Raw genomic sequence first — 18,522 nt, 5'->3', positions numbered from 1 at the left:
TGTATACAGGACTACCGGCATTATTGCTAAGTGTGAGTACTTTTATTTTCTCTAATATGGATGTCATTATAGTACTCCACTATTCTCTAGTCTAGCTCCAGGGGAGTGTTTGTCACATTAAAAATTGCGAACTGTGGTCCCACCGTTTATTTACCTGAGCGGTTGGGTCAGCCCAGGTGTGTGGTTTTCATCCATGCCTCCCTCCAATCGGAGCATTATCTGACTAGCTCTACAAGTAAGATATTATTGGATAATTATCTGCTATTCATGTGGATGTGATGTTATACTGGATATATTACAGGACATTATATGGTATATGCTTTTTTTATATCAAAGAGCACTGATGATTCTTGTTGCTCTTCTGTTAACGATCACCCCATTACTTTACCAATTTACCTGTGTCCCTCAAATCATCTTCAAGGCTAAATGCATTCCAGATTTCTGATGTTAGCCATTGCACTCATGTTAGAAATAGTCATTTTTGAAGGACTTAACGTAACTTACAGTACTGCCTAGGACATAATTGCAAAGAAGAGGTAACTCTAAATGTAATTGCATCACAAAAGAGCATGTAGCATGTCTCAGCTCTCAATCTAGTGCTTTGAGTTTAGCAACACTTTGTGTTTCAGGACCTTCTTATATTCTAATGCTAAAATGTTGTATAAATCAATAGTCAGGTTAAAAAAGGATTGGTCAAAGCAAATGTATCCAAATGTGCTTATATGTACCCATGTTGTGTATGAATGTATTTGATTATTTGATGTCTTTCTTTTTCAGGACCATCATACAAATGCCATGTGGCTGCGATGAGTCAGGCTATGGGGCAGGAGGAAGGGCATCTTCCTCATGGGCGTCAGAGGAGGGCACAGATGTGGCTCCAGCTCCCACAGCTACAACTGTGGCTGTGTACCAGGCTGAATCAGTGGCTACCCCACCAGGTGCACAACACCACTGATTACCCCACCAGGTGCACCCACCAACAACTGCACCCACTGGTGCTCATCCTGCCACTCCGGCTGCAGCATGGAGCCGGCCCAGCTCAGTCTCTCATGCTGCGCTATTGTTGGATCACCAAAGAGCTGCATTGAATGCAACCGGCAGAAATTCTGGTCATCTCAGCCCAGCATGCACATATTGAGGCCAGGGCAGGGATTAATGCTCAAAGAAGGGAGCAAGCTGGCTGACGACGATAGCAGGTATCCCAGTGCTATAGCCAGTTAATGCTCCTCACCATCAGCCAGCACAGTTATCACTAATAGTTTAGCCCAGGTGACAGCATCTCTAAATTTGCTCACCTGGGCAATGCAACATGGCCTGGACACTTTCCGTTCCCCCTCCTTTCAAGCGACCCCTGGTGCATAACTGGAATCCAGACCCACATCAGGAATTTCAAACATTGTTGACTGTGCACATCCTCCTCCACCATCAGAGGAGATGGCCACATCCTCTCTACCTCGGGTTCAACATTTGCAGCGGGAGAGAGACCGTACCCATGGCCCGAGGGAGGCAGTGACCAAGCGAAAAAGAGGCATGGGATATAATAAATTGTACAAATGTTACATGTTGCTGTTTGTGTATATTGTTATATTTCTTTTTTTTTATATCATGTTACCTTTGTTTTTTTTATTATTTGTTTTGCACACAGTGACACAAATGTATGGAATAACATTTTTATTTTCCAACTTCTGTCTCCTGGAAATTCTTGTTCTTACTGTATGTGTAGAATCATTATTGTACACAAACTTTATACACTCAATATTACATGCCCATAAATTGCTCATTACCGTATGATTTGTATATAAATAATCCAAATGTCCATTCAAATTGATAGATTCTGCTATTTTTAATGGGCATGCGGGGACATCGTCGTGCTAAGCACCTTTGGGACTACGAGTTATGGATATCGATACGTTAAATTGAGATAACATAACGTTAAAATATGTATGGCCTTCTGATGATCTACCCTTATTCATTTCTTCTCAGTGAAAGGAACAAAGTGATGTTAAACTGTCTGATTTCTCTTCCTATGCATCTGAAGTTAATGGGAGTTTTTGTGTGTTAGTGCTCTAATTGGCACTATCACAGTTTAATTATTAACCCCTCTGCCAGACCATTCAGTTTATTTACAGTTCTATTTAACTTTACAACCCTTTCTTGCCACTATTTATTTTTTTAAACAAATTCTATTTTGACAACCGATATCTGATCAACCATAATCTCATTCAGTTTCAAAGATAACATTGAGAACATGCAGATGGGAAAAAGCAGGTACCAAACACACAGGATCCAAAAAGTGAATAAAGAAAATCCAATGAGAGCTAGTTCCCATATAAAAATAGTTTAATGAATTCTACAAGAAAAAATATAACAGCATTATGGGGTACAGAGCCCCCCACCAACGCGTTTCGAGCGCAAGCTCTTTTTCAAGGTGACTAAAGGTACTCACCTAGCCGTTTTTGTAGTCCCCAGAAGCGCGCCAAAATCCACTGCCATTCACTTCCTGAAACTCTCAGGAACGACGTCGGTGTGATGACGTCAGCACGCGACAGGGGGAGTACAAAAAAACTTTCAAAATATACCAACTTTATTGACAGTGTTACAACAGACATTCATAATGTTAAAAATACCGGCGAAAGTACCAGGCATGTCTTCTATTAGTGAGAAACACTAAAAACGGGTACACAAGGAGTAAAATAAAAAGAAATATAAAAAAAAGGATGTATATTTCTAATAAAAACAACCAGGGAAGACATACCTAAACAAACGGATAGATCAGTTGGTAAACTAATTATTGTATATGTAAATAGAAATTATAAGTAAAGTTAATGTAACTACACTTTGAAAAACACATACAGAGATTTTTTATCCGTTTGACTAGTGAAAAAGTATAATGTAGTATATTCGGAAGTGACTTTAAATATGGTCAAAATTTAAGTTATACCACAAAATTTAATGAAACATTCATAAATTGATTTGTACCATAATATTAAACTAAGCCATAATAGACCATAAGGCAGGGTGTATACCTAGGACATGATTGTAGAGATTTAATAACTTAAAAATCTTTGAAACAAATCAGTTGTAACCTCATGGGGTACAGATAAGGACAAATGTATAGTAGATTAGGGGAATCTTATTTTCTAGATCCTGAAAAAAATATATATACACAGATTGATCATGATTCCTCAAAGACATAGCATATCACACAAATAGATCAATGTAGAAAAGGTGTCAGGTCCCAGTCAGAGTTCAGGCCACAGGGAGTTCTAGTTTTTAATGTAAATATCCAATAAAGCTCTCGCTTATCTAGAAGTTCTACCCTGTTGCCGCCTCTGACTGGCATAGGCACATGCTCTATCCCCATATACGTGAGGGCATCAATGCTACCCTTTACACAGTTTGTAAAATGTAATGACACTGGGTGAATGAGATCTCCTTTTTTAATGAGTCCCATATGTTCCCTGATGCGTACCTTCAGGGCACGTGTAGTACGGCCCACATATTGTTTACCACATCCGCAGTTTAAGATATAAACTACGAATGTGGTATCGCAATTGATGAAAGACGCAACAGGGAATTCACAACCAGTGACAAACGACCTGAATGATGAGTTGGAGAACATATATTTACATGATATACATTTCAGACATTTAAAGCTTCCCTTTGGTAGCTGTCTAGAAACATTAGATTTACCAGAAAAAAGGCTAGGGGAAACTGAGTTAGCAATAGTTCTGGCCCTCTTAAACACAAACTGGGGACCCTCCGCAAATACACGTTTCAAAAGAGGATCTCCTGACAGTATATCCCAGTGTTTTTTAATAACATGTTTTATCTGACCTATTTGAGTATTATATTGTGTAATAAATAAGGGTTGATTGGTAGCCCTCATTTTCTGATTAAGAGGTGTGTTTCTTTGTTTTTGTAGCAGTTCTTCCCTGGTAAGGTTATTTACTTCCTCCCAAGACTTCATCAAGTCTACAGATGAGTAACCTCTATCCTTAAACCTTAGGAGGAGTTCGTTTGCCTGTTTTACAAAATCTTCATTATTGGAACAGATCCTTTTAAGTCTAATTAATTGTCCCTTTGGTATATTTTTTAAAAGGGACTTGGGATGACAGCTGTCAGCTCTAAGTAAAGTGTTCCGTGAATTGGGTTTTCTATAAATATCTGAACTAATAACCATATTAATATCTATAAATAATAACAAGTCCAGAAATTGTATGTGATGGAAATTATAAGTATAAGGGAAGAGTCATAATTATTATAATAATCAATAAATAATAAAAGTGAAACTACATCCCCGTGCCAAATAAATATAAGGTCATCTATATAACGCTTATAAAATGTGATAAATTGTCGAAAGGGGTTTCTATCGCCAAACACGTGGTCCGACTCCCACCAACCTAGAAACAGGTTTGCGTAGGAGGGGGAAAAACTGGTGCCCATTGCAGTACCACGTGTTTGGAGATAGAAAACCCTATCAAACATAAAATAATTATGAGTGAGGAGAAAGTGAATACAACTCATAATAAACGTGCTTTGAACCAGTGACAAATTGGAGTGCTCAAGAAAAAGTCTGACAGCTGCCATCCCCTGTTGGTGGTCAATGATTGTATACAGGGATGTTATGTCCATCGTAACCCATATAAAGCCACTCTGCCACGTAACAGTATCAAGCTGTTCCAAGAGGTCACTACTGTCTCTAATGTAGGAGGGAAGTTGTTTTACAAAATTTTGTAGATAATAATCTACATATCTGGAAACACCATCTCCCAAAGATCCAATACTAGAGACAATTGGCCTCCCAGGTGGGGTCTGTATCCGAGTATGGATATTTTGTGAAAGCCAAGGTTGTTTTCATGTATATATAGTATAGAATAAACCTGTGAATTTTGTACTCACTAAAGAATTCTCATGTTTTCCCATTAAAAAGTAATACAATCTACAACAAATCCACACTCCAGGACTACTAGGGCTACTACACTGAGTGTTTCTAGGGTTATTTATCAAATATTGTAATGTGATGACATCATAGGGGCGGACGAGCCTGTGTGATGACGTCAGGAAGAGGTGGAAGGTGTCTTTGTTGGTGTATGCTTCCTATACGGACTAGAATCAAAACTGCGCTTAGTAGGATCACATTGTGTGGGGTGATATCTGACGAAGGGGCTACACCACAAAATATTATGCCGGTCCGCCCACCCCAAGGGTATGTTGCAACTTTGTTTGTTTCTAATTTTTTTCTCAATTGTCTAATGATATTTACCTTGTGGCATGAATCTTTTTCTACATTGTACCATTGTGTACTCTATTTTCATTGTAATACAGTATATCATTGTATTTTGCTTCCACTGGTGTGCAGGGTCTTCTGTGTCCTGGTTCAAATATTCTGACTGCACAAGTGATGCAAAACTGGTGGACAATGTACAGTATATTTATAAAATAGAAATGTCATTAAAATGTAATAGCTTCTTAATAAACATGGTGTTTTGATTTTTTTTTCAAGTAGCATTGTCTCCGTTTGCAGCTGTGATAAATCACGTCGTTAAAGCATAACAATAAAATCTTGCATGAATAACGGGACTGATAATCCGTAGCAAGTGGCCTAAAATAACAGTGAATATTCTTAGAGTTGACCAGGTTTGTGTGAGGGGTTGCCTGAAAAAAAAATAGTGGGTTCAATGGAAACAAAGTATACTTCATGGACGTTAGATCCAAAAACTTTCTACATATACCTATATAAGGTTCAGGAAAAGGCCATAGAGAATAAGCAGGAAAAGAAAATGTGTTTCGTCCAAGCTAAGCCCTATGAAAACCTACATAAACTGCTGAAAGGCAATGCACTGTCAATTCTCGTTACCTCGAATGCATCCAACTAGCCAAGAGACAAAAAAGTTTGCGATGTAGTGTACATCTTCAGAAAGATGAGCTGTTCTGATGTTGATACAGTAAAAATTAAATTAAACTCAAAGGAGCATTGCACTGTTGACAGGCTCTTGTTAAAAGAGTATTTGCATGTTTCTTCTAAGGTAATGATTTGACAATGGCTCTTTTGGGGATATTTTATACCACTTTATATTATAGTGATATATTTTATACTACTTTATCAGAAAGGTCAATTTTTATGCGTTTTAGCCATGCAGGAAACACAATTTAATAATAGTAATTACTCATTATATAGTGCATGGGGCTCACTACAATATAAGTACAAACATTGCTAATAAAAGCGTTCAATATCAGTACATAGTTGGGAGTTCATGACTTACGTTTGATTGTCAGATGGGTCCCTGTCTTGAATAGTTTACAGCCTAGCAAGTTGGGGGAAGACAGCACATTAATACTGAGATTGACTGCACGATGTAAACTGCGTCTGGAAAAAAAAATCAGTCAGTGGTACCTTTTGAATTTTTTTTTACACAAATTAAAATTGACTGAAGAAATCTCAATTAAAATGAATACACAAACAGGAGCAAGTTTATAAAAACACACACATTAAATCTATGACTGGCACCGTATAATTCATAGTGAAAAAAAGAGTGGCTATAAACCTTCTATAGAGAAAATATTGAGTGAAAATGTCAGTTTCCCGTAGGTTTTGGATTTTGACAGCATTGACAGGTTATATGAGAAAAAGGGGAAACCAAATGAATGGATGGATCATATATAACAATGAAAAATTAAAGTGGGATTTATTTTTGTTTTATTAATATTCCATAAATCCAGTGTACCTGCAAACCCTCCATTTTTTCTGGAGGTTTAAATTGGAAAAGGCCAAGAAGATGCAATTACATAGAAAAGCTTGGACTATGCAAAGGATAGAAAAGATTAATCAATGAAGATGTGTTTTCCTTTATTGCAAGCTATGAAATATAGACCCCTATTCAATCTGCCCTTCCTCAGGATCGTTAAGCTTTATATCATATTGAATAGGCTCCATATAGTGCAGTGAAGGAAATAGATTTGTTCAACAGAAAGCTGTACATAGATGCTTGGGCGGGTAAATGGCAGATGAGGTTTATTACAGATAAATGTAGGTTATGCATTTGGGAAACAAGAATAAACAGGCGACTTACACTTGAAATGGGAATAAATTTGTGGGATCCGTGATGGAGAAAGATTTAATAGTAATTGTAGTAATTGATTAATTTAATAGTAATTGATTACAATAGTGCCCAAAGTCAGGCAGTAGCTGCAAAGGCAAACAAGATCTTATTTTGCATTAAACGGGCAATGGATGGAAGGGAAGTAAACATAATTATGCCCCTTTACAAGCCTTTAGTAAGACCACACCTTGAATATGGAGTACAATTTTGGGCACCACTCCTTAGAAAAGTCATTCTGGAACTAGAGAGAGTGCAGCGAAGAGCCACCAAATTAATAAAGGGGATGGATAATCTGATTTGAGGAGAGGCTAGCTAAATTTGATTTGTTTACATCAGAAACAAGGCATCAAAGAGGGGATATGATAACTATATACAAATATATTCGGGACAGTACAAGAGCTTTCAAAAGAACTATTCATCCCAAGGGCAGTACAAAGGACATGTGGTCATCCCTTAAGGTTGGAGGAAAGGAGATTTGACCAGCAACAAAGGAAAGGTTTCTTTACAGTAAGGGCAGTTACAATGTGGAATTCATTACCCATAGACAGTGTGATGGCAGATACAATAGATTTGTTCAAAAAAATGCTTGGACATCTTTTTAGAAAGGAAAGATAGACAGGGATATAGCAAATGAGTAAACATGGGAAGGATGTTGATACAGGGTGTAATCTGATTGCCAATTCTTGGAGTCAGGAAGGAATTTATTTTTCCCCTTATGAGATATCATTGGCTGGGTTTTTTTGTTTGCCTTCCTCTGGATCAATATACTGTAAGTATAGATATAGGAGAAAGTATCTGTCATTCAAATTTATCATAGGACGAACTTGATGGACGTATTTATTTTTTCAACCTCATCCATTATTTAACTATATAACTATGCATGATATGAACAGTGAACAGTGATATTTTTGACATCTTAATGTAGCCTTGTTCATCATAAGAGTAACAATAATATGGCATGTCATTGTGTGTTACATTGGGTACAAAATCAACACTAAACAATTTTTTATAGCATAACTATTATGAAAGGGAATATGCAGTACAGAATATCAAAGGTTTTCTTTGTTCTTTCTGTACACAACAGGCCATTCAATTTTCATCAATCCATCCCAAACTATTTTGAAGAGAAACTTATTTAGCGGCATGAATGCATTTGATTGAGATGGAAGTCAGTGGTGACGGAAGTGACATCACTCCTGGCAGAAGAGGCCACAACTGGTGCCAGCTTCCAGCAGGAGAAGTCACCGCTGATACCCGCTGAGACACAAACACGTTACCGTGCCATGTCGCCTCTCATGGCTCCTGCTCCAGTAAAGGGGGGGGGGGGTTGAGTGCACTGCATCCCCCGCAGCACCACCAGAGGGGGGGAGGAAGAGCACTGCACGCGCGCACAGACGCGCATTACCATGCCCTTCAGTACTCCCCCCCCGTGGCCCCGTACCTCCGCTGGGGGGCTGGCTGCAGCAGGACACACAGCCGTGTCCGCAGCTCTGCCGGGGAGAGAGTGGGGGCTGCTCCGGTCGTGTACCTCTGCGGGGGGTATGCTCAGGAGACTCAGACAGAGCTCCTGTGTCTGCAGCTTCGCCGGGGGTGGGTGAGTCAGGAGAGAGGGGGGGCAGGACAGAGACAGAGAGACAGAGAGACAGGGAGACTCTGACTGACACATACACACACACACTGACTGACACACACATACACACAATGACTGACACACAGACACACAGACACACACATACACTGACTGACACACACACCCAGTTATGCGCCGAACACTGCCCTCGAGTAATATGTCTATCTCCCCCCCAGTGAGCTGCTGCGCACCCCCCATGTCCCTGTACCTCCACCGGGGGGCTGGCAGCAGGACACAGCCCACAGCTCCTCCGGGGGAGAGACTCATACAGAGACCCCCCGTGTCCGCAGCTCCGCCGGGGTGGGGGGAGTCAGGAGAGAGGAGGGGAGTATAATGCGTGGTGCTAAGAACTGTGTACAGCTGTTATGATAATAGTATAAAGATGATGAATCCTATATGATGTCTGGGATGTAATCTTGATTGTAGGGGGGTACTGGGCGTGGTATCCTAGTTGGTAAACCAGCATAGATGGCACTCAAATTGTCCAGGAACCCAAAGGCTAATGATCACCCCAATAAACAGTACCCTAATCCCTTTGTAGAATAATATGACCATGTAGCAAGCAAGAAAACTCACGAATCCGCTGCAGCGTCCATGTTGATCCCATCAAACCTTCTAGGTGTGCCTCCGTCCTTGGAGATAGAATACAATGAAAGAGAGAAATGGCAGAGCACAACCGGAATCATCCAAAAAAGAGAATTAGGAGGAAAGTGCGTTATCCATATGTAACGGTATTTCTGGCCCGGCCTGACCCACCCAATCTCACATTGGCCCCTGTGGTCTAACCGGTCCCAATTACAGTGTGGTAGTGTCTGGTGGTGCACCTGTTGGCAACAGGACTCCTGAGTCTCCCGCATGATGGTGTGTGGGGAGAACCCGTCCAGACAGGCAGCTGAGGTAGTGTGCTGAGTCCTACCTAGTTCCAGTGCAGCGCCTCCACCTCATCAGGGTCCCTTCGGTCACTTGGGGATGGTCCTGGCGAGGAACTCCTCTGTGGTGCTCCTCTCTGTACATTCACTCCACACATGTACACGAGAGGGTTTGTGATTAAGAGCATCTTTATTGGTTGAGGTGGGCTAACTGCCCCTCGCAGTAGTTTCTCTAGCCACTCATTGTCCCTCAGTGCTTCCCTTTGAAAGGTGTAATTCTCCTTTAATAGGGATTCCCTATCCCAGCCGGGATGTCTTTACCCTGTGCCAGGTCCCTGGACACAGTCTTCCTGTTCAGCTATTATAACATAACTCTCGCAGACTATTCAGAACTCCTACAGAACTCAGGACTCAGATAGAAACTCTGGCAGAACTAACTTTTAGACACAGTGCTGTGCCTTATGTACACTCTGGAAGCTGACACACCTCTGACATCACTAACCATGGAGTCAGAGCATGTGACCACTCCCATCCATACACAGGGCACCCCACCAGGGTGTGAGGGCAAACCTCCATAATTACTGCTGGCATGCCCACAACTTACCAGGCCTTACTGTCAGCAGGAGAGATGACTGTAGCCATTTTACATGACCGCTACACATAAAAAGATTTAATAGTCACGGAAGGAAAAAAGGCAAGGCATTACCCTACCAACATGTTTCGTACTACACAGAGCACTTTATCAAGGCATCTGCGTAGCACGAACCATGTTGGTAGGGTAATGCCTTGCCTTTTTTCCTTCCGTGACTATTAAATCTTTTTATGGATAACGCACTTTCCTCCTAATTCTCTTTTTGGGATGATTCCGGTTGTGCTCTGCCATTTCTGTCTTCTATTACAAGGAGAGAGGAGGGGCAGGACACAGAGAGAGACACATAAAGACCACAGAGAGAGAGAGACACACACACTAACACAGACACACACAGACAAATTCAGTTACTCTAAATATAGACGTGCAAATAGCTAAAACACGCGGTCAAACTTCTTTGTGTTTTGGAACTGAAATTGTGTTTTGATTTTTAATTAAAAACATCACCATCACAAATACAATTTCTGTGACCAAAGACAAAGAAGTTTCACTTAAAATGTGCGTGCTCGGGGCACACACACTTTTTTTGATTGGTAGTAGCTTGATATAACTATCAACAATGTACATTTTCAGACATATGCATGCTTTGAAAAAATGGAGACATGTAAGGGGGAAAATTAGCACTTCTGCAAAGCATGATTACCACATTTTTATTATATACAGAGTGTAACGCTTGATTCATCAGAAATAAGTTCATAAGGGTTATTGTTGGCTTAATGAATAAAGACAAAGAATCGAGCGCAACAAATACTGTAATAAAAAAAATCACATAATAAGACCAAAATATTACGTAGATGTATATAATGTCCTAGGATGGGTGCAGCAGAAGGGTAGGTTTGATCCAAGACCATGTATGTGGATAAATGCAGATACTGGAATGATACTATTTTATCCACAATACTATACTATTTTCGATTTTTTTCGTCTCTTTTTTCCCCCATATATACCACCTGGATGTGAGTGCGCTTGGGACTCTCTCTCTGCATTTATTGTTGGCTTAACATTTTTATTATTTATTTGTTTAAGTTCGAAAATGGTGAAAACGGCCTACAGATGTACAGTAGCAGGCGTTAATGCTCCCGGTGATGCATTGCAGCAGCACATACTCAAAGCACCAGAGGGAGTAGACACGGTCTGCATTTGCTGGATGTAAGAAAGGGGTGGTGCAAATGCATGATTGCACCAGTGGGTACAATAATGTCTGCTACATCTGTATATGCCACAGATTTTTTTTTACTTTTGAACTCTTTATTGTTCAACTAACAAAAAGCACTGCAGTATTATAAATGTGCCATTTATTTCACGTTGTGTGGCAGTGTTCTAAAAAGGAATGCCCAAGTCACAGGTAAATATTGTGCAATTTTCCAGCGATCCTTGTAGATTAATCCCTAAAGACATGGATTATAGAGATTACAGGTGTAGGGCTATATTTAGAGTACTAAGCAGCTTTCTGCTGCAAGGCACATTCCTGCACTAGAAAACACCATACAGCCTATTCAAATCAATGGGCTTTAAGGTGTCTTCCGGTGCTGGAATTTTTCTGTGGCAGATCACTCCTTAGTAAAGGTGGGTCGTAGTGCGTTGTCCCTCGCCAGATAACACAACACATCCCATTATAATGTGAATCATCACAGAGTTTCCATAGCATTCAATGGTAATGTTAAAGGAGAATATTGCAACATAACCTGTCATAAAAAGCCAAAGAGGTCAATGACGTCTGCAACTAGAGATGTGGCCTTGATTCTGTGTTTTGGTTCGGCCTCAGAAATGTTGTCAGGGATGGTTCTGGTTTTGAATATTCAGAATATGTGAATTTCATAATTATTTATATGAAATATAAAAATACATATTACATATAATTTTATTTAATTACCATGTATTGAATATATTTAAGGTTATTATATGTATATGTGAGACACAGTGGCAGGTTCCCTTGAAATATTGTTTTGTTTCTTCCAAATAAGCTCCATTCCATGTTCCTTCTCCTATTTATTTAATATAAAAGGTTCCCATCCATTGTTATTTCCTGGCCAAGGTAGACAATGTCTCCAATTTGTTGCTGGAGATCTTCTGAACTTGTGGCAAAAATAACTGCAAATCGTAGGTGACTCAAATATTCACCATTGATCCCTTTTGCTTCCCAATCTAATGTCTTGAACAATTCACAGGAGTTCACGGGGACATGTATTCCCCCCCCCCCCTTCCCTTGAATTCACTTATGTCTTCCTGCTCTGGTACCTCTGTGTGGCCCAAATTTTGTAAACACTGCTTAAGACTCAAGGAATCCTTGTGGCCCTTTAAATAAATCTGCTATGAGGTGCCTTAAAGCTTAGTACTACTTCATTATGTGATATCATTATGTATTTATAAATGCTAGTCATATGCTGGGGCATTTTTCAACACATGGCTGCATCTGGCTATAATAATATAATGCATGTGCTTCATGTCAGAGAGCAAGATTTAAGTCTCAGATATGCATTTTTGTAAATTATAGTTTTTTTCATCTGCTGTGTCAGTTTACTTGTGCATGGCAAATCAAGCTGTTGTGTGAATATTCATCCAATGGTAATGTGGCCAGGTCTCCCTCTGGGTTCCCCTTACCTACACTGGAGTTGGGGAGAGTTGCCGGTTGGTCAAGAGGGGGCGAGTGGGTTGCCGGAGGTCCACGGTGAATCCCATCGCAGGGCGCCGCCATCTTGTTGATAGCCACGCATGCACAGTAAGTTTTGCGCATGCACACTAGCACCATATAGCGGCGGCTATTACAGAGCAGCTCCGCAGGGGGACTACAACCTCCAGCAGCCTCAGGGGGTGTGATTAAATGGGCGCGAGCAGCCAATAGGGCTGCCAGGATCACGGCCAGCTTGGAGTTAGGTTTTGCGCGAATCTAAGAGCCATGCCAATCCGAGCTGGGACACAGAAGGGTGAGGTTGTGTTCAGGGTGTCAGTGGCCTTGAATTAGGCCAGAGACCCCCTTATAGGCCTTAGCTAGACCCCAGCTCACATTAGGTTGTGGCTGCTGTAGGGAAGGCCCATAGTCAGGGACACTTTCCTCAGTAGCTGTCTATAGTGAGATTACCATACTGCACTGTGTCAGGGACACAGCTGATGCAGTCCAGAGCCTTGTAGCTTGTGGTCTGGGACCAGACCACTTCAACAAGACAAAGAGACTATCTTCATGGTGGGACACTCCAGTGGGAGGCCACTCCATGATGAGGTGGACACCATCGCTGACAGCGACGGTGTGGGACCATACAGGCCCCTTTCATCAGTTAGTGGTACCGGAGCACCTGGCAGGTATCACATCCCAACAAGTGCACCAACGATAACACACCTACTGTGGGCAGCGCTGTCACACACACTTGTGGTGGGAGTGACAATTGTGGGTTGGACACTGGGACACTGGTGCCCCTGCATTCAAGTACTGTGGAGATACTCTGTGGGTCTATGTACATATGTATGGTGTGGTTGTATTGCATTCTTTGTGTTATAAGTATGTGTCCAGTAAATATTGTTGTATCATACTCTTGTGTGTATTACTGGGTATATTGTCTTGGGAGGGGCTATCCCACTTTGTGAGGATCCTTCTTAGGTGGAGGCACTGTTAGCATACATGTTACATACACCAACATTCCCTGCAGAGGAAGATCAGGCCTCCTGTGAGCCATCAGGTAAAGCACTGCACATAGTCACCCTAGACACGGGGCAAAGTGGGTTACAGTAGCATAAGACACTTTTGGCACACTTTACTCTATCATGAAATTATGTACAGATGCAGCCACGAGTATTAGAACACTTGCCTTGGAAATTCTGGGGCAGTCTCATTGTAAATGCTGCAACATTGCCTCAACATTTCTGTGAGATTCTTAATGGCCCATCGGATTAACACAGGAGGTGTCCCTGCAGTCCCATTCAGTTTGACCCCCCCGCTGTGTTAATCCGATGGGCCATTAAGAATCTCACAGAAATGTTGCAGCATTTACAATGAGACTGCCCCAGAATCTACCCAGGTACAAGTGTTCTAATTCTCGTGGCTGCATCTGTAATTTGGACCTAATTTCTGTTCATTAGGATGTGAACAATAGCATTATTCAGTTAGAAAACAAACTACAAAATAAGATAAAAAGGATTGTAAATGAGAAAATATTTTTTCTTCAAATGTTTAAAACTTTTACCACCCTATTTAAGTAGATCACAATTAGTCCAAATATTTTTATTGCGCTGACTTACATTTTAATTTCTTTAATCAATGAGGCATAACTAGTAGATTGAAAATTCATGCCCGTGGGTACGATTATATTACATACAAAGGCAGGAAATACTGTAATATACAGTCATGTCGGGAGGTATAACCCTCTACATCTATTGAGTCTAAGAAAGGGAGCAGAACATAACTATTTACAAAACAAACAGTATTTTTAGCAATACTGTCCAGCTGGTCATAAATATCTACATTTACAAGATTTTGGACTATATTTACCAAAGCGTGATATTATATAAAACACCTCCTGGTCCATTCACATGAATAGCATATATTATTACTGTATTTTCTGGTACCAGAAGGTCTCCTATAGAATAGCAACTCATTGTAAATATAAACCATTATCTAAGAGCACAATGTATTATATGATTCTGTAATTTCTTGCAGATAAGCACCTGAATGATAAAATCAATATCTAAAATTAGAAATAAACTTATGAGCCTCCCACTCATTAAAGCTTTATTAGTGGTTACTTTTTTTTAAATGAGTAACATTAACCATGCTCTGTCTTCTCCTGCTGACGAGCTTTGTAGCACTAAGAGAATGTAGTTGATGGGGTGTATCAGGGTAGAGCTGACAATTTACACCACGATTGCAAGCACCAGACAGAATGATGAGGTTAAATAAACAAGGTGTATTTCGGCCAAAAGCCAACAGGTAGCAACATAGATGAAAATCACGGCTACAACTTACAAAGACAGGGGGAAATGGGGGACTCCTAGCTTACTAGGTGCTGGGCCCTGCTGGAGCGAGTTTACCCAGGATATCTCAATGATTTGTCCATCTCAGGATATCCCAGTTAAAAGGGATCACTGCCTCGGGCCACTATTCGTATTTCCAGCTGGTCTCTTGACATTGAGACTAACCACGAATTACTGTGGAACTCTGATCAGCATGGGCTTACATAGATCCCTGGCCTCAATCTGAAAGCATTGAAAACTAGGTGCCAACCAATCAGCAAAGACAATCTTTTCGCTGATTGAGACCATCAGAGGATGAGGGCTCATCCTGGATGACCAATCAGGACTGGGGGCTTAGGACGGCCCCAAGAGTTGGGGCCTCAGGGAAAGGGAAATATGAACTGGCCAATAGGGTTTGAGCCAAAAGCATTGCGCCCCAGTTCCAGCATATACCTCACTGCTGGGGAGAGGACAATACTCCAACCCTACAGTGTGTTCTCTCCCTGCAGGCAGGTGTGCCCCAGTCAAACTAGCCTTTTTCCCACAATACTGCACATGGCCCAATAAAATGGATAGTGACTGGATTCATAGTATAGTATCCTTGCTAATTGAATCACGGGCCTAGCATACAATAAATCCCACAGAAAAACACAGGGAATCACAAACACTAAATAAACTGTTTCTACAGATGGCTAACAGAGGAACACATACTGTATTAACAGTGCTGATGGCCATTTTGTCTATAGGAAAATGCCTATTCTGACCCAATACCTGGGTCACCATCTTAACAGGGACAACCAGCGGGCTTAACCTTTAATATACTGATTCAGGCTGTCCCTAACATCACAGGGTGCAAGCCATACAGTTCCTTAGTAAATGTTTGATACTGATACTTAGGGCTAGATCCACAAAGGTCCATTAAGTGACAATGTGAAGCTAACCTAAGTTAGTCACATTATACCTTACAGCAGGGGTGCTCAAACTGGGGGGGGGGGTGGGCGTGTGATTTTTCTGGGAGGGGGTGCGAGCAGTTGCAGAGGCCCTGTGCTCTTCCCCAAGGCATTTCAATGAAATATCGCTGGATTGCGTGAGGCCCCTGCAACTTCACTTACCGGGATTCAGAGGCTTGGTGTGACACATCACCATGGGAATGCGGCGTCAAATGACGCTGCGGGGTCATGTGACAACATCACATGACCCCACTGCGTCATTTGATACCGGCAAAAGAGCTAGTGGGTGCAAGCATGGGGAGGGAGAGTATAGTTCAAATCGTTTGCGCACCCCTGCCTTACAGCATGTCTTCAAAGGCTAACAACGTAACATTAAGTCCTGTTTTCTCCTGAAAAGAGATACATAACCCCTAAAAGCACATATCCACTAAAGTCCATTAAGGTTAATGTGGGGAATTAACATTATGCTAATTAGGTCATACCTAGAGTGGGAGAGAAAGAAAGGCATTCCTTTATATAAAGATATAGCCAGTTTCAGTGTTCGCAGTGCCGGAGAAACCAGCGGTCAGGATCCCACAGCAGCAAGAAGTTCTGTGGGGGCAGCTTTTTCTCTCCTTAAGGCAGCAGTATTTTGCTTTTCTTCCCCAATATATGTACAGTCGTAGCTAGAGAGCATGTTTGAGAGTGCTTATTACAGCAATTAGGGCAAATTTTTTTTATTACAAGTACATAAAGTTATAATAAATGCAGACAATGTCATCAATAGAATAAGGATAGACAAAGAATTCCTATACGTTACCACTAAACATGTATAATGTTTCTTTTTCGCAAAGGTCTTAAGTTTAAACGTATGAGACTTCACGTGTCTTGTTGACATCAGACACCTGGTTGCAATCTATCTCATAATAAAAATGTAGGGTTTTATATTCTAAATTCCCTTTCATCAATCAGCTCTGGCTGATAAATTTACGACTAAGAAAAACAAAAACTTTTCTTTGGACGTTTAAACTATAACTTTGTTTCTATAATACTTGGACGGACGCCATCTCCACTGTTGCACCTGTGTATTTAAGATACGTGACTGAATATAAAATATGACAATGGAATGTTTATTTTTGCAGGGGAAACAGATAGAGATTATACATAGAAAACCCTGTTTTTTGGTATAATTTGATTCGTGAAATAGCAACTGTTACAAATATATATTTGTTATTCTTGCAAAGTGCGGTCAGGCCCCGGATTATCATATTTAATAACTTTACTCAAACTTTTGAGGGATTCTGCGGGGTATCAGGGGGTGAGGCCAAGATGACCTCAAAGTATGCCTTTCAAGGTACATTTAAAAGAGTCCTGTTTAGTCTAGTGTCATTGAAGCGATATTTCAATCCCCCCACTTGCAAAACCAGATATCCGGTATCTATAGATCAGCACTTAAAACTAGGCCTGATCTTTAAAAGGCCATAAAACCATTCTTGTATTTTTAAGATGATTTGTATCCAACTTTAACCTCTCATGTGCCAAATTGATTAAAATACTTAATATCTCATGATATTATCATGACAAATATAATAAATATTAACTGTAGTAGTATATTGTAAAACAATACATTATACTTTAGATATACTGTAGTAGTTCTTTTAAATAGCTCTAGAATTCTATCCAAAATCCTTTGCAGTTTATGCCCCTTGCCAAAAAGTTTCCTTGCTGTACATTTTGTATTTTTTCCTGTATTCTAATAAAGTTGCCCATCACAAATGTTTTTCTGAGTCTGGGTTGATGCATAACTATTGTTTTACAGCTGGAATTTTTTTAGAGCAATAATCTAGGTAAGGCTGAAAGAATATATCTCTTTACAAAGCATACAACTCTGCTTTTACATATTGGCAGTAGCAGAACATCTCCTCAGATGACCTAATCGTTCCCATTTTCACTGTCCCCAGAGTTATTTCTACATGTTTTGTGACTAACAACTCCTTAGCTCATTCTGTTGACATGAGCGCCAGCTAAATGCAGCATAAAGTACTTGAAACATTGATGCTAAGAGAAGCAGTTGATGTTTTTGCGTGGATTTAACAGCTAATGGCCATTCATTATTTGATAAACAGACTCCACTGCCAGTTAAAAATAAATAAAATCAGAAAATCCATTCCTCAAAGTGCTTTATCAAGAGTATCTTTAAATATTATCAATTGAGGGTTAGTGAAGCACTGGTATTATAGTGTGTGATGATATGTAAGAATAAAATGACGTTATATATTACACATCTTTATACTCAATGAATTTGTGGTACAAAGGTTGGGAAAATGAAATGTTGAAATGGACAGGTGTTTGGAACAATGAAAGTATAACCCTTGGGATATGTATGCCAAAGGCATGGCCA

At 40.5% G+C, this 18,522-nt stretch overlaps 1 protein-coding gene and 1 long non-coding RNA gene across 3 annotated transcripts in view; one reads left to right on the top strand and one right to left on the bottom strand.

Moving 5' to 3' along the window:
• Positions 1-18,522, top strand: part of GRIN2A (glutamate ionotropic receptor NMDA type subunit 2A) — a 1,360,048-nt gene that overhangs the window by 263,080 nt on the left and 1,078,446 nt on the right. The gene's annotated exons all lie outside the window — the stretch shown is intronic.
• LOC142463077 (uncharacterized) overlaps positions 2,329-18,522 on the bottom strand; it is a 53,002-nt gene continuing 36,808 nt past the window's right edge. The window contains exons 2-3 of the long non-coding RNA XR_012787362.1: positions 6,267-6,370; positions 2,329-5,658 (exon numbers count right to left, since the gene is read on the bottom strand). This is a non-coding gene — a long non-coding RNA (uncharacterized LOC142463077). The remainder of the gene's footprint in view (positions 5,659-6,266; positions 6,371-18,522) is intronic.

The sequence above is a fragment of the Ascaphus truei genome, chromosome 11 (assembly GCF_040206685.1).
Source record: "Ascaphus truei isolate aAscTru1 chromosome 11, aAscTru1.hap1, whole genome shotgun sequence".
NCBI lineage: Eukaryota > Metazoa > Chordata > Amphibia > Anura > Ascaphidae > Ascaphus > Ascaphus truei.
Note: the sequence above shows the minus strand (reverse complement) of the source record. Positions and strands in the feature narration are given on the sequence as shown.